We start from the raw sequence: 18,791 nt of genomic DNA, 5'->3' as shown, positions 1-18,791 counted from the left end.
TACACTGATGTAGTTGCCTTAATTAAGTGCCATCAATCTCGCAGGTCTGCTGCCTTTCCTTTACATTATGTGATGGAAAATGCCTGATTTGGCTCCCAGCTAACTTTTTTTGTGACGTTTTTTACAGCACTTGGACAAAATCCAAGTGTAAGCTGTATTTTCTTTCAAATGAGCTACTTAGTACGATGCAAAGCTATATTTTTACATGTTTTATACGTGGCGGTGCAGTGGTTACCACTGTTCCCTGGTAGATGAAGGTTGTGTGTTTGAACGGTCTGAGTCCTTTCTTGCAGTGATGGACTTCAGAGCTGTTGCCCTGTTTGGACCAGTGAGAGCTGCCATACAGATTCCAGTCCCATAGTCACCACGTGATCTAACAGTAGCCATCAAGTTTTAACACCACACACTGTGTAACTGAAAGCTGAATCTTATTATATATTGAGACTTAATATTAACAATGCTTATCTTTGCCAGACAGGATTTTGGCTGTTTTCACACAGTGTAGGACTGTAATAGTGTTGTGTCCTCATAGCTGTGACAGCATTGAGTCCTGGGCATTTTGGCTCACAGCGTTACCATGTTGAATGCTGGAGACTTCTGACTGTGTCAGAGAACACTTTAAAACATCCTTAGCCACCCCCACCACTACCCAGCACCACCATGCCTCACTACCCCTACCTCCCCACAAGTCCCCCTAGGATAAAAAAGGGCAACATCTGGCTGAGTTTATGAGGGAGAGAGAGAGAATTGGTCGACCATGAAAACCGAAAAAAAGGAAAAAAAAAAAAATCTTTCTCGGGCAGTGCAAGAAAGTATTGTTGTAGATGCCATTAGTGGGGGGGCAACTTTAAACTTGTGAAAAATACTCGTCGTTGCACTCACATTTATCAGCAACCCCAGCATCAGTGCTCACGCTGCGGTCTCCCTGATGAAGCACGCACAGTTTGCACAGTTCTTGTGAAACCAATATTTTATTCAAACAACAGAAACAGGCTGATCACTGCAAACCACTGTGGAAGAAGTCAAGGGCGACTGCTGTTACCCCCAAACGTTCATATCATCACATGAAGACAGTGTAGCACAAAACCACACACACGCGCACGCACACACACACTACAAAAACTGTACATATTAGGTAACAACCAAATGAAAACACCACTATGCTGCTAAATTAAACTGCAATTGTACATTGTCATCACATCAGGTCAAGCTCCAGTACAGTGAAAAAAAGTATTAATGCAAGACACTTGATTATAATCAGATTAGTCACTCAGATTCACAGATCAGTAGACAGTAACATAATACACCACTCGTTGAAATCAGAACAATAAGTCACATGAATCTGTGATATTTAAAAAAGAAGAAGAAAAGTGGCACTCAAATAGTTTCAGCTGTAGAAAATCAAACAGAACATGAAAGTGGTTCATTAAACAATGAAGGGGAGGCAAGGCGAACACAAGGAGAAATGTATGCAGACTTTTCTTATAATAAGTTGGCTGCTTTGAGGTCAGCTGTGTTTTCCTCCCAGTTAACTAAGGACCCTATTCTTGGAAAAGAAGGAAGCTAATCATCAAACATTTTGTGGTGATCTCTCTGCAGGAAATGGGAGATGGGCAAGGGTGGTTTTACAAAGCACTCAGTTGCAGTGTCATTTCAGTGATGTATCTCAGCAGATATCTCCTTTGGCACAATACATTGAGAAGGTCTCTGTGGATTATGGATTACAAGGTCCGTGTTGTCATATTTACACAAGTCTGATATTTAGCTGCAAACGTGAATACTTTTCGTGCTACCATAAAAGAGTCTAGAGCTGGCATGAGTTCCTCTGGCTCAGCTCGGCCGCACTCATAGTCAACAGTTGTTTGGGGGACGGTTGATGAGAAGCCAGGACTCTGTAGCACCACGGTACTGTAAAATAAATCCAGCTTCCAACTGAAGAAAGCTGGAGAAATGAAGGCAGTGGACCGCTTGCCACACTGATGCCAGATGTTCTGATGAGGTGCACACACAGTGTTCCCAGGTCTTCTGTGGGCCACTGCATACCAGTTGCTAGAATAACTCATTTCTGCCCATCTGAAAACTTCACCAGAATCCAAGTGCAATGGTGGGTGCTTGAGTGTGCATTTATATCTGTGTTTAATCAGGTCTGGTGGTCTCGATGGTGAAGGATATATGAGCCGGTGTATCTGTGTTCTTGTAGCTGATGCCTGGTATCTGATTCCACGAGCTGTGAGAAGAAACATTGAGAACAAAGTGAGTAAAACATGTAAAATGCAAAGAATACAACAAACAAAACAAACAAAAGCTAAACTCTCTGTGTCACATAGGTGTGTGAAAATGCATTTTCTAGTCGGTGACGTTAGGTTGTTTTTAATTTCTACGGTGATCTCCAAAGAGGTTACATCACGTTGCTGGACAAACAGACCGCAGACAATAGTCCAGTGTGGACATTTCGTGTTTTTTACGCTATAGCTTGACCATTTTCTTCCTGTAACTGTCTGGCAAGTCTCCAGAGCTCCTTAAGAATTCCCTAAATGCAGCTGGCAGCAACTCAAACATCAAGTGCTCATTAATAAAAAGAAAAAACCCCTATTGGAATGTGTCTGTTACTCAGGCCGCACAGCAGTCAGTAACAACTCACTTCTTTCCTGAGGGCTGTGAAACAATGATGTATGTCTGGTACGCTGGGGGCGCCTCATTGGCTGAGCAAACAGGCCCGAAAATAACCACCAATCACTGAAGACATTATCATCAGTCATCAGGGAGGCATAGTGAAGGAACTTCAAGACAAACTTAGACATATGCACAGGTAAATACATAAAGATCCCAAAACACTTAAGTTGCAATTAATGGTAATTAACTGTCGCATCCTGGGTTGGTGTATGCTGCGTATGAAGAGAAATGTCAAATTACAAGTAATTGTTCCAGATTTGCTGGGCAGCTCACACTTTTTCTGCCTCACTGTGATTGGCTGCTCAGCAAAAAAAAAAAAAAGGACCATCCATTACAGGCAGAAGTAAATAAACAGGAATGGCAATTAAAGTGAAATCATTTGTTATGCAATGCAGGGTGTGTATGTGAGCATGTGTACACGTAGCTGTTCTTGGATGTAAGTTTTACCAAATAAATATGTGCATGTGTGTGTATGTGAGAATTTGCCTAGGTGGGTTCGAGGCCATTCTCAGGTTTCTTTGCACTTAAATTAATGATTTGGAAGCCCAAGAATCAACAAATATGGCCCCCGGCAGGGCATAACGGAGCGCACGACCTGCCCGTGGATGTGTTTGAAGACTGCTCCTCTTTCTTCTCTGTCAGCACCTCACTACCTCCAGACAACAGACGCATTCACTACACAAACTCACATGCGACGCCTGCGTTCATGCTGTTAATGAGGAAGTGTGTTGCTATGTGGTCATGAATGTGTGTATGCTTATCGACCTGTGATTATTTAACATGTCAGCATGTTGTGACAGAGTGTTAAAATCATACGAAACTTTTTGTTCCTTATTTGAAGTGTTGCCTTTGTGGTCACGACTTCTTCATTTCTTTTTTTTGCAGCTTTATGAATGTGATAAAGCAAAGCATATTGTGTCAGACAGGACCACGCGTGGGATAATTGAGTGAGCTCAGATGGCTCTGACAGGGCGCTTAAAGCCTTTTGTGCCAAAAGGACAAAGTTTCTTTTTTTACAGCTAAATCCACCCAAAGAAAAGTCACCTGCGTGTTCACTGCATTTCAGCTTAGTGAGGTAGTAACTGTCACCGAGTCTATAGTTGCTCTTTATATGCCCCTTAAATTACTTGTTCCAGCAGATGTTCTTCCATTGCTTGAATGATGTGTAACAGAAACAACTTGCAGATATTTCCTTATGCAGTAATGCAAAAAAAGGAAAAAAAGCAGGATGAGCTGAGAATTTGATGTTTGCCAGAAAGTGGCAAAGACATGTGCAGGAAGAGAAAATGGTTTTGTGTAACGGTCTGGCAAAATGAAAACGGTAAAAGTGTTGGAATGTGATAAACTGCAGAATAATATGCAAACACTGACCCGAATCTTCAAAGAGCAACTACTGATAACCAAACGTTAACAACTCATCCAACACATCCGATTCCCTGCCATCATTACTAGGAGGAAAAAATGAAAGTACTAATACTAAACATGAATTTGCTTTATAAAGGTCTCAAACTCCAAACAGCCATTCCTTGTCCCCATGTAACTTTCATCCCCACCCCTCCACTCCTGGCTTCCTTGACGATGGGTACGTGTGTGTAAATGATTAGTACCAAAATTAGCAACATCTGATGTTTATTTCAGGTTAAGGAGGTAAGTAAATAAATAAATGAATGAATGACTAAATACACCGCCTGTTTTTATAGAAACATTGTGTAGAAATGATTCAGGAGGCGGATATTCTGCTTTGTTATCTACTAGTCCGTCATGAGGACTGGATATGAATCCCAGAGTCTGAATGCAAGCGGCTGAACTCCTTCTTGTCTTTAAGTGCTACTTATATAAACTTGTTGTTAAATGGATCCTTGCAGAGGTTTGGACCACCAGTGTTAGAGTGCTGCTCTTTCACTTGGAATTACCCCTGTGGTTGGTGTCCTATCACTCCTGAGAAAAAAGAAACACACTAAATTCAATTACCAGTACAAAGACCCCCCCCCCAGCTCAGTCTACAGAGAGGGGAGACATAAAGCAAGTCAGTTGGTTGTATGATGATGAAGCTATTTAGGGTGAAATACAAGCATAGTGGGTGGGGATTTTCTTCCTGTCTTAATAGTCATGAGGAAATCTGTAAATCCTGACATAGTATGTGACCATTCATGTCTTGAAACTGCTGCCAGGAAATCTCTTATCATATATCAGAGCCTTGCACTAGTGGTGACTAGATATGCTCCATGATGGTAAAAACAAACAAACAAAAAAGAAAGAAAGGTCCGATCCCAGGAAATGCTTAAGGTGCAAAAAGTGAAACTGTAAAGTGGGGGAGTCTGAAAGCACCAATCTGATGTCACACAATGCTGTGAACCAAAAGCACTAAAAAAGGAGGAAAAAATAAAGCAAACGATTGAGATCACATGGCCATCCCATCATCCTAGAACTGTAGCCTTTTCAAATGTGGTCAGGAAGAGAAAGTATCTCCTCTCAACAATTGCTTCAAGAGCTTGCTCCTTCTTCCCTCGACCCCCCCTTCTTTCTTTCTTTCTTTCTTTCTTTCTTTCTTTCTTTCTTTTCTCTGCCTGACTTTTACAACTTCCTCCTGGTTGGGCTGCAGCTCTAACCCAAACAAAACTCCATTTTTTAGTTATTGGCCCTCATGGCATGTAATGGAGAATCAAGCTAATTATCCCTACAGCTGTTTTCACTTGCTTTTTATGTAAGCAATACCTGGCTGATGCAGAGAGCAACAGTGAGGCCCTTCTTAGCGCTCCAGGCCTCCAGGCCGGCTGGAATTAGAGAGCAAAATGCCAGGTTTCCCTCCCCCGATACTGCCTGTGTGTACCCCTGAACCCATCTCCCAGCACACATCCCAGTCTAACTCAGCCAGACACAGTCCCCCACACATCCAAAGCTTCTGCGTCCACTCCCTATTACATCTCTCTCTCGCTTTGATGTTTAACAAAGCTGCTCTTCAACAGCTTAGATGGATCTGTGTGACAAGTGTTCATTTTCTTCCACTGATGGTCTCTGGCAATTAACGGAGGAGGAGAGCCAGGGTGTGGCTTGGGTTAAATTGGAACCATCTCCTGCTGTCACAGGACTGAGAGACAGGGTGAGTGCACAAAAAAAAGATGGAGGGAAAGAGAGACACAAGGGTAAATGCAGGGAGTGGGAGAGAGGGGGGTAAAGAGTAAAAGAAAACAATCCCTCACAGGCTAATTACATAATTTCCTTCATCTGAGCAAACACATGCTGGGTGAAAGCAAGTGTGAGCAAGCCCCACAGATGCCAGGCCAAGAGGTGCAGAGCAGACCCACTAACAGTCTCTAGCAATGGGCGGCTTGTGCCACAAAGGCGCTCGGCCAGATCTCAGAGGCGTCTGCGGAGTTTGTAGCTTTTGTGGGAGTCGTATCCACAACCTTAGTATCGATCCTCCCTTCCCTGGCAATCTCAGGGCAAAGTGACTCAGTGCAGATAAACAATTGCTGGTGTACTGTTTCCTTCATAACAGTCCATTCCTCACTGCAGCCAGAAATCTGTTCAGTACAAACACCACTAGGTGGAGTTGACTGTTGTTGAAAAAAATATATCTCATGTATCAAACTCATTAAAGTCCCATGGAGAGGCAGCGTGCATCTGTAAGTGAGTCGGACAGCGTGTATGCCTCACATGTGCTTTTTCTGAACTTTCCTCTTGCTCAAACACCGCTTCGCTTGCTTGCTCCGGCTGTTTGCGTCTTTTCAAATTGAGATCAGGTTGAAATAAGCACAGGCAAAGAGAGAGAAGGAGAACATAGTAGCAATTTCAAGACTTCTATCATTTCAGCAGAAATTACAGTTAAAACTATGCCAGCTCCAGAACGTAAAAGAGCAGTCCTCCCCTCCAACTCTCTCCCTCCCTTTATGTTTTTCTGTCTCTAATCCGGTAAGGAATGATGGAAGGCTCTGTGTGGAATGGTGGTGAGTTGGGTCCAGCCAAGGTGTGCCAGCGTACTAAAGATACGGGTAGAATCTGCAGGAGCTGTTCCTAATGCGAAGGTTGTTTTGACATATTCACACACAGACAAGTATGCAGGCATTCTTGCATTAAAAAGAGCAGCACATGCTGCAAAAGGGTTACCGGTGGGACTTGCTAACATATTCATCAATCATTTAAAAAGCCCTACAGTAAAAAAGAAACTATGTACATAAAACAGCGCATTATGTTCATGCAAGTTCAAAAAACAGGTTTGTGCAACAACAGTAAGAACTGGATGGGATTCTATCTCTCAGCTCCTAGTCTTTTTGATCTCTAACTAATCTCTGAGCTTTTCCCCTATGATTCATCCTCCTGCCCTCTCCTCTCTAAGCACAGTGTGAGTGGCAGTGTTTATGTTAGTGTGAGAAATGTGTGAGTTCTACTGTGGGCCAGCTGCATGGTTGTCAAACTCTGTGTATGCAACCCACTACTGTACCTGCTTTCATACTGAGGCTAGTGCGCGAAAGCTACTTCCGTCTCATAACAACACCTTGACCCGGAGCTTGACCTTGACATGGAGCAGAGGCGGGCCATCAGAACCAGGGCCTAAGAGGCCTGAACATGCCTGCATCTTGAAAGCAGCACAGGCCCAGCCAGGCAGGGGAGACGAGTGAAACCTGAGCCCACATTAAAGAATCTGCATCAGGTAGGAGATCAGGAGAGGCCTCCATGATCTCAGTGTTTGCAGGGGTCTGGGCCTCTGAAGCCCTATCTCACCTCCATCTGGAAAGAGAATCTGAGGGTAGCCTGATGGTCCGATAATAGGCCATGCCGACTGACACGGTAACAGCCTCTCACCCCCATTTGCAAAAAAACCAAAGTGGATGCAAGTCTAGTTGTAGTGCTCACTCATGCTGGTGTGAGAGAGAGGCAGAGAGCTTGGTGTGGGGGTCCGGGAAGGAGGAGGGTGGGATGGCGGTAGGTGCATGGTGGCATTGAGGTAAATTGAAAATGCATGCAGTTTACAGAGACAAGTCTAGAGTTTAATGGTTTGTTTCTTTTAGTCTTTGTAAAATGGAAGACACAGGTTTGCCTTAAATTAGGGCTACGTAGCTACAGCTGTATCAGTAACTATGCATGGCTGTGTGTGTGGAACAGAGGCTACTGGTGGTCCCACGTACCAGGTTTAAAACACGTGGGGCTTTTCAGGCACCGAGGCTGTGGGACGCTCTGCCGTTGTCTTTACGCTGACTCTACTGACTCCTTTAAAAAGCAGCTGAAGACATTTTTATACAAACGGGCTTTTAATTAATTTTAACTTGGACGGCTGATCTTATTGTGAAGCACTTTGTGATTTTTATCTGTGAAATGTGCTATATAAATACATTTTACTTACTTACTTACTTACAGTTGCATTTTTAGGTTCAACCCACTCAAATGCAACCAGAAAAAACACGTATGACTTTATGTGGTAATTATCGTATTTTATAAGGCAGGAGAGAGAAAGTGGGCTGGTGTCAAGACCTTTGCCTGCAAGATGGAAAAGAAGGAAGAGAAACAGTGAAAGCCCTACTCTGCACATAAAGCAATAATAGTGTGCTATTTCCCTTCCATCATTATCACTTCATTTCCTTATTTGCATTTGTGATGACACACGGTACAGGAATAATGCTGCGTTTATTTACGTAGTTTTCTAGGGTGCTGCGAATGCTCCACCCTCCTCTTGATGTCTTCTCAAGATGACATCAACTCCACTGACCCATCAGTTTTCACTCCTGACCCAGCTAGTTGCTTCCTCTCTTTAACTGCCCATAGAGTCACTGTTTCTCCATATGTTCTTTATGGCCCACAGTTCAGTCCAGTTTCTGCTCTTAACTTGCCCTCACACCAGGTCGGACATGACAGAAGATGGTTGACCACACGAAATATTTTATACATCTTCACCAGGTGGAACATGCATGAATAATAAATGGCGGATTATCACTCTTCGTCTGTGACAAAGCAAAAAGGTTTTGAACATTTCCACCTAATTCTAAATTCTGTGTGTAGATGTGTGGCTGGACAGAGAGACAAAAGAAATGAGGGTTTGGATTTAAAATGGTTTGGTCAGATCTACTTAGGGTCACTGACATCAGCTCAATAAGTAAATATGATCCCTGAGATCACAATGTGCTCTTAGGGAATACCAGGCTTACCTTAATGGAGGGCTGCGTATCTGCACCTGCATGTAGATCTGGGTTTGTGTGTGTCTGTGTACATAAATCTGCAGCTGTGTGTGTGTGTGTGTGGAACAGTTGTGTAAACAAAATCCGATCATAATTTCTATTCAGGAGCTGTTTGAGGTAGACAAGTTCACATGGATGTGATTTGTGTTGAACGAGTGTTAGAACCTTTTCGTCTGGTGATGAAAACTGCTCATTTTCCCCCCGTGTGGGCGAGCGCGTAACTGATTCTGTTTGGTGGTTCACTCTCTGTTTAATAGGCGTGTGCATTTTTCTCACAAACCACGGTTTTGCCTGCTTCACTCGTGAACATTCAAATGGAAAAAGTGCAAAAACAAGTTTAAACCAGAGTGACAAAGTCGAGGCTAATGTCAAGTGGACTGAGTGCCTTTGTGCTAGCACAGCTGCATTGTAGTACTTAATACCAGGTTAAGTCCAGTCTCAGGAAGAACCAATCATGACTCTGTTCCTGAGGTCAGTATAGCCCCAGGACACTACAGACACATAGGATACATACTAGGGATAAACAAGGAGGCTTTCTCAAAGCTTGGTGGTCTGCTAGCAATCTCCACAGCGTGACCTCTGTGTCAGTGTGTGAAGGGAAAGAGTGAAGGTAATAAAAAATAAGATGATTTTTCAAGCTGCTAATTCTGTGCACATTTAATAATAATATAGTTTTGATAGAGATCATAATAACACATTAATCTCAATTTATACTACTTCCTATCTAGAATGATACCAGTATTAAATATGAATATCAGCAGGGGAGTGGTTTTAGTTTTAGTTGCGTTTGTGTGTATAGGTGCAGTTAGACTAAACGAAGGGGTCTCACAGCCAGAGAGGACAATTTGGAAAAAGGAGCAAAGTTTGATGGGAAAAAGGTGAGGGACACGGTTTTGGTCAGGAGTACTTTGCAGCCTGAGAGTGGAGTAAAAAGGTGGGGTAACTGCTAGTAAGACAGAGAGAGGGTGTCAGTGAAACAGACTATAGGGGCCCCTGGCAGGAGACCAGAAACAAACACATTAAGGTGATAAACAGTTATCTGAGCCAGTTATGGTTCCACAGACTCTTTGAACTATAAAATGCCTGCAAACCCCCGAAACACTTTTTAGGGGGTTTTACACTATGACTTAAAAAAACGCAGATAATACTTTTTCAGCCATCTTGAACCTTTAACGACCTTTTGGAGCACTCTGTACGACGATGTGGGAGCCCTGCCAGGGAAACGTAAAGGGAGATACAGCAGATCATAAATAAGCATCGTAGAACGTGACATGTTTGGCTCCGTGCATAGATAGAGAGTAAATAATCCTCATTTGTTCTGACATAACGACTCACAGTTTCATGATATTTACTGCTGAAAACACCCTGTACCCATTAAATAAGCGCTGATAGAGCCATCGACACTGACAGTGCTAACGTTTAGCCGTGCTGTGGGATTCATGCAACAGGTTATAATGCACTGGCTAGAAAATACTTATTTTTGTTTTATTAGCCAAGAAAGATATGGAGTGGAACTGGGACTGTAATGTATGTAAACCTGTTCTCATTCTCTCTATGAAACTCTGTGATGTGGAAATATTGATGCGCCGGCTATGTTAGGGACCACTTTTCATTTTGGCTCCTCCAACTCAGATAACCAAACTCATGACGTGATTTCCCAAAAATCTTATTGATATCGGGACCGAAAAATAAAAGTTGCTGATAGTTCACACTAAATGAAAAAAGTGATTTAGTAAAGTGTGTGCAGAGTTCCCATAACTCTTCAAATTCGCTGTGCGAAATGTCGGTAAATGCGGCTTTGTGTAGTTTTGTGTGTGTGTGAAGTCGGTCCATTTTGCCTGGGCTGTGCTGGGAATAGTATCGGCTTAAAGCTGAAAGAATTCGGGCCTCCCAAGCAAGGTCATGTGCTGATGTTTAGTAGGAGCTTTCTCAGGTCACAGACTGTGACTTTCAACCATCACTCACTTTACCCCACATCTTTGAGTAGTTCTGTTTAAATGGCATATCTGACATATCTCCGCCAGTCGGCTGTAATGACAGGTGACAGCTGTCTCACTCCACTTACCTTGTTAAAGGAAAAGTCAACCCAAATACTAGCTAGACTTTGACATTGGATAGTAGATTTGGTGTCCTGTGGCATAACTCAAGGTGGGGCAACTTGGAAAATATTTGTAACATAAACCTAGATGTCAGGATGAAAAAAGAAAAGAAAAGCAAAGCAAAAAAACAGAGATGTGAGTCGTTGGTTTTGGACTGCCTCTTGCTCTTTATTTCCCTTAGCCCTAAACACTTGGGGCTAAAAATATAAGTTGATATTAAAGCAGTTGGACACTCAAAACCTTGAAAGATAGGTTCCCATTCCCCCCCAGATTCCAAATACTCAAGTCCATATAAACACTGAAACAAATTTTGCAAACTAATCATGCATCCTGTTTTGTCTGGCTGATGTAAGTGATTCTACACCCCTCCCCATCTCGTGGTGAAGGGAATTCCAAATTTGGCTGAAGACAATATGAGGATTTAAAAGTCTAAGTTATAATAATGAAACAGGTATGTGCCATGCATCTGTAACTCAAAATTCACTCTCTGTTTATCCAGACACTGCTGGTAAGCTACTGTGAAGCGACAGTGAAAAGAGAGGACTGTGTACTTTATGCCAGCGGTCCCCAACCCCCGGGCCTCGGTCGTTTGGTACCGGGCTGCGAGAGTTGAGGCTCAGGTGTGAAATGTGTGGTTTTCAGGGTTTTTATCGGTTTTCAGCGTTATTTTGTTATCGTTTTTATCGTTAACTCGGTTTTCCTGGGTCTTTTCAGGTGTGTTTTTTCGGTACCGGTACTAGTTTTATTTTGTTGTATTTATCCGCGACACATTAAAGGCCGGTCCATGAAAATAATGTCGGGCATAAACCGGTCCGTGGCGCAAAAAAGGTTGGAGACCGCTGCTTCATGCTATCTTAACCACTTAACCACTGCTTAACCACTGCTCCTCATACTAGTTTTAATCCAAACTTCCAAATGAAATTCTGCACAGAACAAGGTCTGTGGATGTTGTCCCATCAGCAACCCCCTTGGACTGAAAAATGAAAGAAGCAAAAGAGCTCTGCAATAGACTCTTCCAGTGGGTACTTCGCCTTTCGCCCTATGACAGCTGGGATAAGCTCCAGTCTCCAAGCAACCCTGAATTGGATAAGCAGGAAAAATGGATTGATTGATGTTTAATATAAGCTCCTGAATATTTAAATGTATATCTACACTTTAAGAATGTGCATCTTGAGTAAGATGCAATAGCTATCTAGGATGACGTTTGCATGCTTACACATGCCAGCTGAGTTGTAAATGTGCCCGGTGGTGGTTAAGTAAACAGGCTTGCTCCCTGAGGTGCCCTGGTGCTGTATGTCTTGGCATCATTTCTGCTACATACTGTAAGGTCTGCATCATAATTCTGATTTCTACTCTTCTGCTCTAAGAGCAATTCTGTCACCATCTCTTTTACTTTCGTTATTTGGATCCTAGCCTCCATATTTAAGGTTAACACAATAAATTAGCATGAGGTGCATTACAGATATGTTTGACTGCTATTACACATATGTGTAATGTTTCTGTTATGTGCACAGTGTTTTTCAGAGATAATTACATTGTGTCTCTCTCCACCTGGGCTCTGACACATGTTCAACAGCTCAGCCAGACACGCCTAAGCACCTGTGTGAAATAACACGCTAAAGTCAGACTCTCAGAGTCACTGAGAGAACGAGCGAGAGGGTGTGAAAGACTTAATGCTTCCCCTGTCTCTGTTGTTAGGCTTACAAAGAGTCATTTTCAAGTGCAATGTGTCATTTGTCACATTCATGAATGCTGTTTCTTCCTACAAGTGTGGGAACAGTGCTAGAGGACAATGAGCTGCATTCAAGCCCAGATTAATTCCACATCAGCTTCTTCACAGCTTGTCTTTAAGAACAGCTTCAGCGAAGGACTTTTTGACACTGGCTGAGAATCAGCTTTTTTTTTTTACCCATCTCTGATTATTTTGACACTGAATGACACAGTTTGACTTTTGTTAAAAACCTTTGTTTCGAAGGCTTAGACACTTTTGAACTTTTCTCCAGTTAATTATAAAAAAAGATGAAACATCCTAGTTTATGTTGGTTCACACCATAGATATTGAATTCCTGGAGCTTTGCTGCACTACAGTACAGTATGATATGTCCCGTGACAATGAAAGTTGGCTGTATAAATAATAAACACAAAATGATATTTTGCTTTTTAGATATTGTTGCTTTTGGAGTCGGTTTAAACCTGATTGGCTGCAGGTTTTAACGTAGCTTAAGTTTTTTCTCTCTTGTACTTAGGAGGAGTAGAGTCTTAAAAATGCTGGAGGGTAAACTTTTGACACTGCACTAAATATTTCCCAGAAAATTCACTTCAGTTCAACATTTATGTACACTTGTACACAAGTACAGTCATTGCATATGTAAAAAGCAGCAAATAACACAGACAGTTTAAGAGCTAGAGAACAAGAGAGAGACAGAGACAGAAACATGGCGTGACGTTTAAGAAAAGGGTGTAATAACAGTGGTTAAGGCTTGCTCTTTCATTGAGTAAATCTGGCCTGGGCTATTTCACACTGCAGGAATCTCCTGTTGACTACATCAAAGGCTCGCTCACAGATGGGCTTGTAGAGAGCAGAAGGAACAGGTGACAGCTCCACACATAAAGGCATTTTACACATTCACATGCAAACCCTCTACTACCAACAACACGCTCACATATTTGAATGAACACACAGTAAGATCAAAAATGTAGTGAGTGACAGCTCCTTTTGTGTCCAGATGAGCCTGGGGGAAGTCTATTTGAAGAACCAGGAGAAGACCATAGATCTATCATCTGTGCTTCAAAAACCACTCAGAGACAGTCGATTCATACACTCAAATACACACTTCAGGTATGCAACAGGCATGACAAAGTACATTCAGACATTACAAGTATGAACGTGACATGTACCATATGAGTAAAACACTGATGAGACTAACACATGTACAGTGAACATCAAGCTACGAATGGTATAGGAAGCATGCAGATTTCAAGTGAAGCCTCGTGATAGATAGATCCAATATAGAGTGGCCCACATCCAGAGGGCTGAACATAAGGCTATGTCATCACGGGCCCTCTCCATACCTTCCATCACTTTTCACTCCCTCCTATAAACAGAAGGATGGGGGAATTCTGTAATTCCCACACACCAGGACACACAAACACACTTGGAAGAAAAACACACAGTTGTGTGTGCACGGTTATACTCATTTACTTGCAGCAGAATCTAGGCACGCACACAAAAGCACACAGACATACACACAATAACATTTTCACAAAGAGAAATTAATCCCGGGTGGTCTCAGGAGCAACATTGTTTCCATTTGAGAAAGCTCTGGTTTTGAAATCACCCAATCCACTTAAAATCAGGTTCAAAATCTATTAGTATATACATATATATGTGTATATATATATATATATATACACATGTGACCATTCAGTATTTTTATATGAGATAAAATAAAGGGAAATACGTGTGCATGGTACAGCACAGAGGCAGAGCATATGACTGCTGGTATTCGTCTCCCTTTTTCATTCAGTCCCCATCCATATCGCGCTGGGATGCTGAATGTTTAACATGGGAAGGTCCCACCTTAAACAGGCCATTATGGCCAATAGCTTTGACTGTTTTCATAGAATATGAGAAGATTACACAGCACTATGACGGCCAATTACGTCCTTCAGTAAAACATAGCTCTGTACCAACAACTCTCTAATGATGATGACTTAAACGTTTTCACCAATAGACCCCTTTCAGCTGCCCGGGCAATCACACACACACATACTGCACTGCTATAGTTAAGCGCGTTCACACACACACTTAGAGATGTGGGCTGAGTCAAATTGAATCCTTGTGTTACGCATATAGAGCATCCCGCTACATCACAAAAGGCTGCTGTGTGCCAACTTTGCAATCAGATCAAGGATTGCTTGTGTTAGAGTTGTGAAGAAAAAGAAATACAGACTAATATTGCTATATTGGCCAGTCTCCAGTATTCTCTTCTTCAGTTAGTCGCTGTAATGAATATCAAGTAGGTAGTGCAGTCCCAGAATGGCTAGCATCCTATCTAAAGCTAGAACAAGGTTTCTGTGCTCTCTCTTCTGAACGTGTCGTGAAACATGTAAAAGCTTTGGTGGAGCTTGTTTCTTTAAGCACTGCAGGGGTCAAAAATATAAGCCGCTCGTGTCATGCAAGCTCAACAAAAAGCTTTATTTTTGTATCATTCTGTAGCTAAGCTATAAAGTCTCAAGCACATACCAAAAAACCTATACATGCATTTTTCTCCTTGTTGCGCTACTATAACGCTCTCTTTACTGGTCAATGTATAAAGGCCATGGTGAACTAATGTTGCTGCCAGAGGGATAAAAAGAATGAATTTTTCAAATCCCTGTTTTGGCTACCACATAGTAACATAATTGACAGCAAATTTAAACTTCCAGTTTATAAGGTCCTACATAGCCCTGCTGTTCCATAATACCTGTCTGACTTCACTTAGTATGAAGTGCTAAGTGTTCTGGCTCCGTTCTTCTGAGACTAACAGTTCTGAGAGTCAAAGCAAACGCTGCTGGAGCAGGACTCAGCTTTTTTGGCTCCAGCTGCTGGAATACCTTGCCAGATGTATTAGATGTTTTCCAACCTTACCTGTGTTTGAAAAAAACTCTTTTTCCCATCAAATCACACCGATCTACTTAAATGACACATACTGTGTCTGCACAGGTATCTGCTGTAGTCTTGTGTTGTTTTATTTGAATCTACTCAGGAATGAAGTTTGCTGTGCTTTGTTCTTGAAGTGTGAACTTTCCTCGCACATCTTCTCAACATCCTTTCTCCATCACCGTACCCACTCAAACCTATGTCACCTCTGACCCCGGTCCAATTCACTACTGTCATTATGCAATTAACACCAATTAAGTCATTTGGCTGTAAGAATGTGTGTGTGTGTGTGTGTGTGTGTGTGTGTGTGTGTGTATCTGCATCTATGTGCATGCTTGTGTGCATAAGTGTGTTAAGTATGTGAATGTGTATGTGCACATGATAGGGCAATTAGAGCAGCACAAGGGAGCCTTTTGGAAGCGGAGAGCACTGCAATCAACCAATCAGCCTTCAGATGGCTTTGACATGAAAAGAGAGCATGGCCTCTGCTAACCCTGGGGGTCAGCCCCAATTTACTCTATTTACCCACTCAGGAATGACTCTCTGTGTGTGAAGGAGACACAGACAGGGCGGGAGAGGGAATGATGAATAGGTATGGAAACGTCTAAGTGACTAGAAGCAAGATAGAAAGGGGGAGTAAGGAAGAGAGGGGAGCAGTAGAAGGATGAGAAGCCCGGGGGTTGTTGTGCAGGTGAATTTTAAGAGAGTGGGAGGGTGTTTGAGGTGTGGTGGTTGAGTGGAGTGAAGGGGATGCGGGGGGAGGCCTTCGGTGTTTGCAGAGCTAAAAGGCCAGCAGTTGGAGGCTATTTGCTAACAATTTCCCCTTGGAAAGTGGCTCCACACACATGCACACACACAAACACACTTTTTAAAGACCACATATGAGGAGTGACAACTTTACACCCAACTGTCGCTATAAAACAGCAAGGTGGTCCATGAAGACAGTAAAAAACCTTTCTGAGAATCAAATGAAAAAAGTACTAATTACACATGAACAGACTGTTGGATTGTTGAAGCAATTCTTTTACGTGACTCTGTATAATTTTGGAAACTGTTCTCCAGCAATAGAGTGAACTGCCAGCAGATTGTGCTGACCCCCCCCCGACAAATGTGGGAGGGAAACTCAAAGTCGGATTTATTAATGTTACCAAGATTGTTAATGACAGTAACAATCACTGTAACTGCATTGTCATATAAGTTTAGGTCTTTGAAAAGTACAGAGATGTAGTGTAATATCTTCCACGGCTGTACTTTGATTTAAATGAATGGACACGGGTATCGGCTGCTCAGGTACGAGCAAACTGTAGCGTAGTTTTGCCCTAAAGGGTCGTTGGAATATGGTAGTCGTCCAATTTTGGGGATAAAACACACACAAGCTTCTGTGTGTGTTTTCACATGGAAAAAAGTTTGTATTGATTTGATAATTACAGTGTTGTGTTTATTGTGTTTACACCCACACAGATAAACACACAACTAACTAACCCACCGATCACTCACACAGCTGTGAGGTCTAATGCCAAATCTGAGCTGCAGGGCAGTGAGTAAAGTGCAGGAGCACCAGACAGCCCTTCATCACAGCAAACAGCCTCCTGGCTACAAACTGAGGGAGGGCAGAAAAACCAGAAGCAGACAGAGAAACCTAAAGAGAAGAGAAGTAAACACAGATGCACGATCTCTCAGTGCTCCTGCTGAACAATATCACATATCTGACGGCACGCACGCAGGTTATTCTATATCTAGAGTATGTGTATCTGTATGTAGGTGTGTGAGTGTATACGTATCGGAGAAAAACTGTCCTGCTCCAGGGCTCTCAGATGTGGACTGTAATCAGGAACACATGACTCTGCTACAGGAAGTCCTCCAGCGAAGGACAGGAAGCAGGAATACAGGGACCACATCATTAGTCTCGCTAGTCTCAAAGCCCACAGCCAATAGGAGCCTTGGACATGGAGGGCATGGGCGTAGTTGCTGGTGTGTGCACAATTATGTACATGTTCTATATGTTTCTATTTGTGTGAGCGGTGCCTGCAGGCTGGTATTAATGACTTATTTGTTTACTGAGTATAATGAGTCCAGGTTGTGCGTGTTTAGTAGAGTCAGAGCAGAACTGTGGCGAGGTTGGGCATGCCGCCAAAATACCGGCATTAAATAAGTACTACCCACACACGTGCATGCGCACACACAGGCACACACAGGCACACACAGGCACACACAGGCACACACAGGCACACACAGGCACACACAGGCACACACAGGCACACACAGGCGCTACAGACCAGAGGTGGGACCAAGTCATTGTTTTGCAAGTCTCAAGTAAGTCTCAAGTCTTTATCCTCAAGTCTCAAGTCAAGTCTCAAGTAATGTCAGGCAAGTCAGAGTCGAGTCTCAAGTCACTGGTGTAAAAGTCCGAGTCAAGTCACAAGTCTGAAACTTTGAATTTCAAGTCCTTTCGAGTCTTTAAAAAAAACAAACGAAAAAATAATGTTGCAGTTATGCTAAATGTAAATATTAGACCATGTAATTTTAAAATCTGTGTTTTTCTCAACACATGACAAAATAGTGAACTTAGAAAATATACACAAATTGTGAAATTGCACCTCTTTAAAATGCAGCTCAATTAAACCTAGCTCCAAGAATAATTTTCACCGACAGTTCTGAGATAAGCTGCATGTTATTCTTGGATGCGGTTGTAGGACCGGCTTTAAAATCGCATGACAAAAATATCATACATATTAAAAAAAACTGTATCACCAACGTAGCCTGGACAACATTTGCTAGTTAGATGAAGTCAGCTATCTCATCGTAGCATATTTATATGCATATTTATAATTATACGGTTCTTGGAGTGAGTGCACACACTCATGAAGTTTAGTAACTTCAGGTCACTGCAACAAGCCCAGGTACAGTTTACCGACGGATGGGTGCAGGACCTTGAAATGCACCGTGTAGAACGAAAGACCATCGTACGTATCATAAGTTTACCAGTCTCACAAATCGTCGTCATAAATACACATTCCTTAACCGTTTATTAATAGGACCTTTGAGCTCAACGGTAATTAATTAGTAGTGGAAATAATTTCTGGTAGCATCACAGAAATGTAGCAGTGACAATAATACTGTATGCTGTAATCGTACTGGGCAATTAGTGATACAAAAAACCTGTTTTATCCTGTGAATAAAAGTATATGTTTTTGTCAATGTACCATA

At 42.4% G+C, this 18,791-nt stretch overlaps 1 protein-coding gene across 1 annotated transcript in view; it reads right to left on the bottom strand.

The window, feature by feature from the left end:
• Window positions 1-965: 965 nt before the first annotated feature.
• LOC146644518 (ERC protein 2) overlaps window positions 966-18,791 on the bottom strand; it is a 169,770-nt gene continuing 151,944 nt past the window's right edge. Inside the window, exon 17 of the mRNA XM_085393471.1 lies at window positions 966-2,227. The gene's annotated coding sequence lies outside the window, so the exon portion shown is untranslated. The remainder of the gene's footprint in view (window positions 2,228-18,791) is intronic.

Source organism: Rhamphochromis longiceps, linkage group LG20 (assembly GCF_057381845.1).
Source record: "Rhamphochromis longiceps isolate RC_006_pf linkage group LG20, R_longiceps_female_GT1.1, whole genome shotgun sequence".
NCBI classification, from domain to species: domain Eukaryota; kingdom Metazoa; phylum Chordata; class Actinopteri; order Cichliformes; family Cichlidae; genus Rhamphochromis; species Rhamphochromis longiceps.
Note: the sequence above shows the minus strand (reverse complement) of the source record. Positions and strands in the feature narration are given on the sequence as shown.